Consider the following 6,000-nt stretch of genomic DNA (forward strand, 5'->3'; position numbering starts at 1 on the left):
TGATGAGAATCCCGTGATAAGGGGAACACGATCTCTGCTTCGACAAGACGTGCCAATAAAACCGCCTCGCAACACGTGCAGTGGCAGGCTGGGAAAAACGGTTCATAATGACCGGGCCGCGGCGTGCTGTCATGCTATGAATTATCAGCAGATTAGATTTGTGGAATATTATGCTCTCTGCGGTGCTATGTGGAAATTATTTTGCAGAGCCGGACACGATCCTTGTGTTCAAAATCTTCTATGGAGTATTCTGAGAAGGAACCTGCCTTGCAATGCCGAAGACGATCTGCACGCCGGACTCATCGTCATTGAAGCCTGGTTCAGAGGCTACTGAGGGAGTCCTGGATTAGTGGGTCCTCGGACAGTCGGACTATATACTTTGGCCGAACTATTGATCTATGAAGATACAAAATTGAAGACTTCGTCCCGTGTCCGGACGGGACTCTCCTTTGCGTGGAAGGCAAGCTTGGCAATTCAGATATGTAGATCTCCTTCTCTGTAACCGACTCTGTGTAACCCTAGCCCCCTCCGGTGTCTATATAAACCAGAGGGTTTAGTCCATAGGACAAGAACAATCATAATCATAGGCTAGCTTCTAGGGTTTAGCCTCTATGATCTCGTGGTAGATCAACTCTTGTAATACTCATATCATCAAGATCAATCAAGCAGGAAGTAGGGTATTACCTCCATCGAGAGGGCCCGAACCTTGGTAAACATCGTGTCCCCCGCCTCCTGTTACCATTAGCCTTAGACGCACAGTTCGGGACCCCCTACCCGAGATCCGCCGGTTTTGAGACCGACACCTACTACCTCGACCCTAAGGGAGAGAAGCTGCTCGTCTTCGATTACATTCCAAAGGGCAGCCTCTCCGCCTTCTTACACGGTGAGATTCCTTCCTTAAAAATTGTTCATCCTTTGAAGATGGATTCAACTCTGTGGTTCTTCTGAGTTCTAACATTTGGTTCATGGCGTTTGTTCAGCTCGAGCTCCCAACATGCCGGTGGTCTGGGCGACGCGGATGGCGATTGCCAAGGGGACGGCCCATGGGCTCGCCTACCTCCACGACGACATGAACATCCTCCACGCAACCTCACCGGCAGCAACGTCCTCCTCGACGACGACTCCAGCCCCAAGATCGCCGGCATCGACATGTCCCGCCTCATGACGGCCGCGGCCAACTCAAGCGTGCTCGCCGTGGCGGGCGCGCTGGGGTACCGCGCGCCAGAGCTGTCCAAGCTCAAGAAGGCCAGCGGCAAGACCGATGTGTACAACCTCGGCGTCATCATCCTGGAGCTCCTCACCGGCAATTCCGCCGCCAACACGACCAACGACATGGACCAACCGCAATGGGTGGGGTCCATCGTGAAGGAGTGGACCAACGAGGTGTTTGACCTGGAGCTGATGCGGGACACGGCCGCCGGCCCGGAGGGGGACGACCTCATGGACATGCTCAAGCTCGCGCTGCAGTGCGTCAAGGTCTCGCCGTCGGCCCGACCCGAGGCGCGGAAGGTGCTGTGGCAGCTCGAGGATATCCGACCCAGGCCGGAGGGCGGCCCCGAACCAAGCGAGCAAGGCCATGTTGCAAGACACCATGCCGTCCTTGGCGGACAGCTCCGCAGCGTCCGTGTCTTCCACAGTCAGCTTCACCGTGCCGGTGATCTAGCTCGGCCCAACATGGAGCTTCGTGTGATTGCCTGCCTCTACACGAAGGACCACGCCGTACCGCTCATCGACCTCCTCAGGGCCTCTGGCGCGTCCCGCGACTTCCCCGTATCCCTCATCGTGCTCCACCTCACCGAGCTCCTCGGTCGTGCCGCCTCCATGCCCAAGGCCCACAAGAAAGTCATCTCTCGTCCATCACGTCATCGCCATCGGACCCATCGTGAACGCGTTCCGCCACTTCGAGCAGCAAGCATCGCCGGGGGCGGTGATGGTCTGTTGACCAGCGGAGGGGGCGAGGGGCTGGGTGTGCGTTTTTTTAGTTCTGGCGAATTTGCAAAAAAAAACCTCCAATGCCTACATATTAATGTTGTTGCAACGTTGATACGTCTCCAACATATTTATAATTTTTGATGTATTCATGCCATGTTTACAATATTTTTACATGATTTTGGTATGATTTGGTTAGAACTAACCCGGATTGACCTTGTTTTCAGCAGAACTACCGTGGTGTTGTTTTTGTGCAAAAATAAAAGTTCTTGGAATGCGCTGAAAATCAATGGAGCTTTTTTCTGAAAAATATAAAAAATACTAGAATGAAGAGTTACCGGAGGGGAGTCCCATGGGCCCCACGAGGCTGGAGGGCGTGCCTCCCTAGGGTGCGCCCCCTGCCTCGTGGACTCTCCGTGGGGCCTCCTGACTTGTTCTCAACGCCAACCTCTCCTATAAATCCCCAAACCTCCAGAACATAACCTAGATCGGGAGTTCCGCCGCTGCAAGCCTTTGTAGCCACCAAAAACCAATCGAGACCCTATTTTGTCACCCTGCCGGAGGGGGGAATCATCACCGGTGGCCATCTTCATCATCTTGGCGCCCTCCATGATGAGGAGGGAGTAGTTCACCCTCGGGGCTGAGGGTATGTACCAGTAGCTATGTGTTTGATCTCTCTCTCTCTCTCTCATGTTCTTGATATGACACGATCTTGATGTACCGTGAGCTTTGCTATTATAGTTGGATCTTATGATGCTTCTCCCCCTCTACCTTCTTGTAGTGGATTGAGTTTTCCCTTTGAAGTTACCTTATCGGATTGAGTCTTTAAGGATTTGAGAACACTTGATGTATGTCTTGCATGTGCTTATCTTTGGTGACAATGGGATATTCACGTGATCTACTTGATGTATGTTTTGGTGATCAACTTGCGGGTTCAGTGACCTTGTGAACTTATGCATAGGGGTTGGCACACATTTTCGTCTTGACTCTCTGGTAGAAACTTTGGGGCACTCCATGAAGTACTTTGTGTTGGTTTGAATAGATGAATCTGAGATTGTGTGATGCATATCATATAATCATACCTGCGGATACTTGTGGTAACATTGGTGTATCTAGGTGGCATTACGATTTTGGTTGATGTGTGTCTTAAGGTGTTATTTTAGTACGAACTCTAGGGCTGTTTATGACACTTATAGGAATAGCCCAATAGATCGATCAGATAGAATAACTTTGAGGTGGTTTCGTACCCTACAATAATCTCTTCGTTTGTTCTCCGCTATTGGTGACTTTGGAGTGACTCTTTGTTGCATGTTGAGGGATTGTTATATGATCCAATTATGTTATTATTGTTGAGAGAACTTGCACTAGTGAAAGTATGAACCCTAGGCCTTGTTTCGAAGCATTGCAATACCGTTTGTGCTCACTTTTATCATTAGTTACCTTGCTATTTTTATAATTTCAGATTACAAAAACCTATATCTACCATCCATATTGCACTTGTATCACCATCTCTTTGCCGAACTAGTGCACCTATACAATTTACCATTGCATTCGTTGTGTTGGGGACACAAGAGACTCTTTGTTATTTGGTTGCAGGGTTGTTTGAGAGAGACCATCTTCATCCTACGCCTCCCATGGATTGATAAACCTTAGGTCATCCACTTGAGGGAAATTTGCTACTGTCCTACAACCCTTTGCACTTGGAGGCCCAACAACGTCTACAAGAAGAAGGTTGCGTAGTAGACATCAAATGGCGTGGCCAGTCAATGCCAAATGGATCCCGTGGACCACCGCCAAATCAGCGGATACATAGAAAAAACTATATTTTGGACCGTACATGACCCCTAGAGCAAGTTTAGTGACTGTATTTTGGGTATATCTAACCACAAGAACTAAGTGGCCACCAGCACAAGTTATAAGCCCTGTAATGATTTTTTTCTCTTTTATAAACTGATGAAACTTGATGCCTTTTGGTATGATTGTGCAAGATTTCCGGATTTCAAAAGGTTAATCTTGGTGGTGGTGTCACGACGCTTATACACCCACTCCTATGAACGCACACTCATCATCACAGATGCTTTCGTAGTCGACGGGAACTAGGATTAAACCATCAAGGCGAGCCTGAGGTGGTAACCTTCAAAGGTAGCGGACACCAAAATCTATTTCGATGCCACCTTCGTGGAGGAGTCCTTGACTGGAGGACCACCGACTGGCCTAGTCGGGAGAGACAAAACAGGTACCCAACTTTTTTTTGAACATAGTACAGTTGCAAGCCCTCATACATATGCGCATAAACTCACCCCTATGAATGCACACCCACACACCCTACCCCTATGAGCACCTTCGAGAGACTGAGCCGACATATCATCTTGAGATTTACGAAGTCATCGTCGGCACCTTGTCGTCGACGGGAACGTCTCCTACTACTGAAAGCACATCGTCGGGAATCAAAAAATAATGCGTGCACCAGGATTTGAACCTTGGTGGGCTGGGAATACCACTGTCCCTCTAACCATCCAACTACAAGTGTTGGTTCGCAACAGGTACCTTACTTGGTGCCCAGGCTATGTGGTATGAGAGGGGAGCTAATGCATTGATCATGGAAGCTCTAGTAGTTCAGGGTGGAGTGCAAATGGTCGTGGAACGAGCAATTCAAAATGTGCACATAGAGATTGATGCACAACAATTAGTACAACTATGGGAAGTAAACAACTACAACAGAATTGAAGTGGCGAATATTCTTCATGATATTAAGAGTTGTGTGCAAATTTTGAGAGTTTTTATTTGAGTTCTGTGGGGAGGGATGCTAATGTTGTTGCGCATCTTTGTGTCAAAAGAGCGAGCGAGTCAAGGCGTTTGATGTCTATGGCTTAATTACATCCCTATAAAGCTCTTTGATTCAGAAAAAAAAATCGACAGGAATGTCTTCTTCCACTAACCAAACTTCGTCGGAAGAACTGAAATAAATTTCAGCACAAGGAATCCAACCATCTGAGCGATGCTCAGTTTGCTTGTCATGTTAAAGTTTTTTTTGACAGAGCGCGTCGTGTTAAAGTTGTGAAGGTTAACACAAGGATAAGTCATGGGGTGTTATGCCTTTTTTGGAGAAAACTTTCGATTTATTCATCCTCAATCATGACAATACAACGAACACCAAAAATAATAAAAATTACATCCAGATCAGTAGGCCAACTAGCGACGACTACAAGCACTGAAGCAAGCCGAAGGCACGCTGCCGTCATCGCCCCTTCCTCGCCGGAGCTAGACAAAATTTGTTGCAGTAGACAGTCGGGAAGTCGTCGTGCCAAGGTCCCATAGGACCAGCACAACAGGACAACAACCGTCGCCGATGAAGAGTAGCATAGATTAGAATGATCCAACCTGAAGAAATACAAACGTAGACGAACTACGACCAGATCCGAGCAAATCCACCATGGATAGATCCGCTGGAGACGCACCTTCACACCCACCAACGATGCTAGACACACCACCGAAATAGGGACTAGGCGGGGAGAACCTTATTCCATCTTTAGGGAGCCGTCACCGTCTCGTCTTCTTGAGCAGAATACAAACCCTAACAAAAGTTGAATAAACATCTAAAAACGGCGCCTTCCTACCGGCAAGGGCCGGGATCTACCGCACCGCCATGGCCCTAAGGCCATCGAAGACGAGGCGGACCGGCGGCGGCGCCGACGGGAGGCAAAGGAACCCTAAGCTTTTCTTCCATGGTGGTGTTATGTGTGTTTGAGTGTCGACCTACGTGTCTAGACTGATCACGGGAGATTGTATTGATACCCCACATATCTCATATACTACCATGTGGTACTATATATATTATTTTATTATTTTAAATATGTTCATATACTATATCTAAAATGTTTCAAAACAAGTTACATGAAAAAAATTGCATATGAGTCCATAGATTTTGTTATATTTGTGAAATACGTACATATTTGTACGTAAAAAAGAGCATACTCAAAATATGATACATACTACCTAAATATTAGTATATATATATATATATATATATATATATATATATATATATATATATATATATATATATATATA

At 47.2% G+C, this 6,000-nt stretch overlaps 1 pseudogene; it reads left to right on the forward strand.

Annotated features, from left to right (window-relative positions):
- The window catches only part of LOC119360750, a 122,143-nt pseudogene that overhangs the window by 114,940 nt on the left and 1,203 nt on the right, over positions 1–6,000 (forward strand).

The sequence above is a fragment of the Triticum dicoccoides genome, chromosome 2B (assembly GCF_002162155.2).
Source record: "Triticum dicoccoides isolate Atlit2015 ecotype Zavitan chromosome 2B, WEW_v2.0, whole genome shotgun sequence".
Classification (NCBI taxonomy): Eukaryota; Viridiplantae; Streptophyta; class Magnoliopsida; order Poales; family Poaceae; genus Triticum; species Triticum dicoccoides.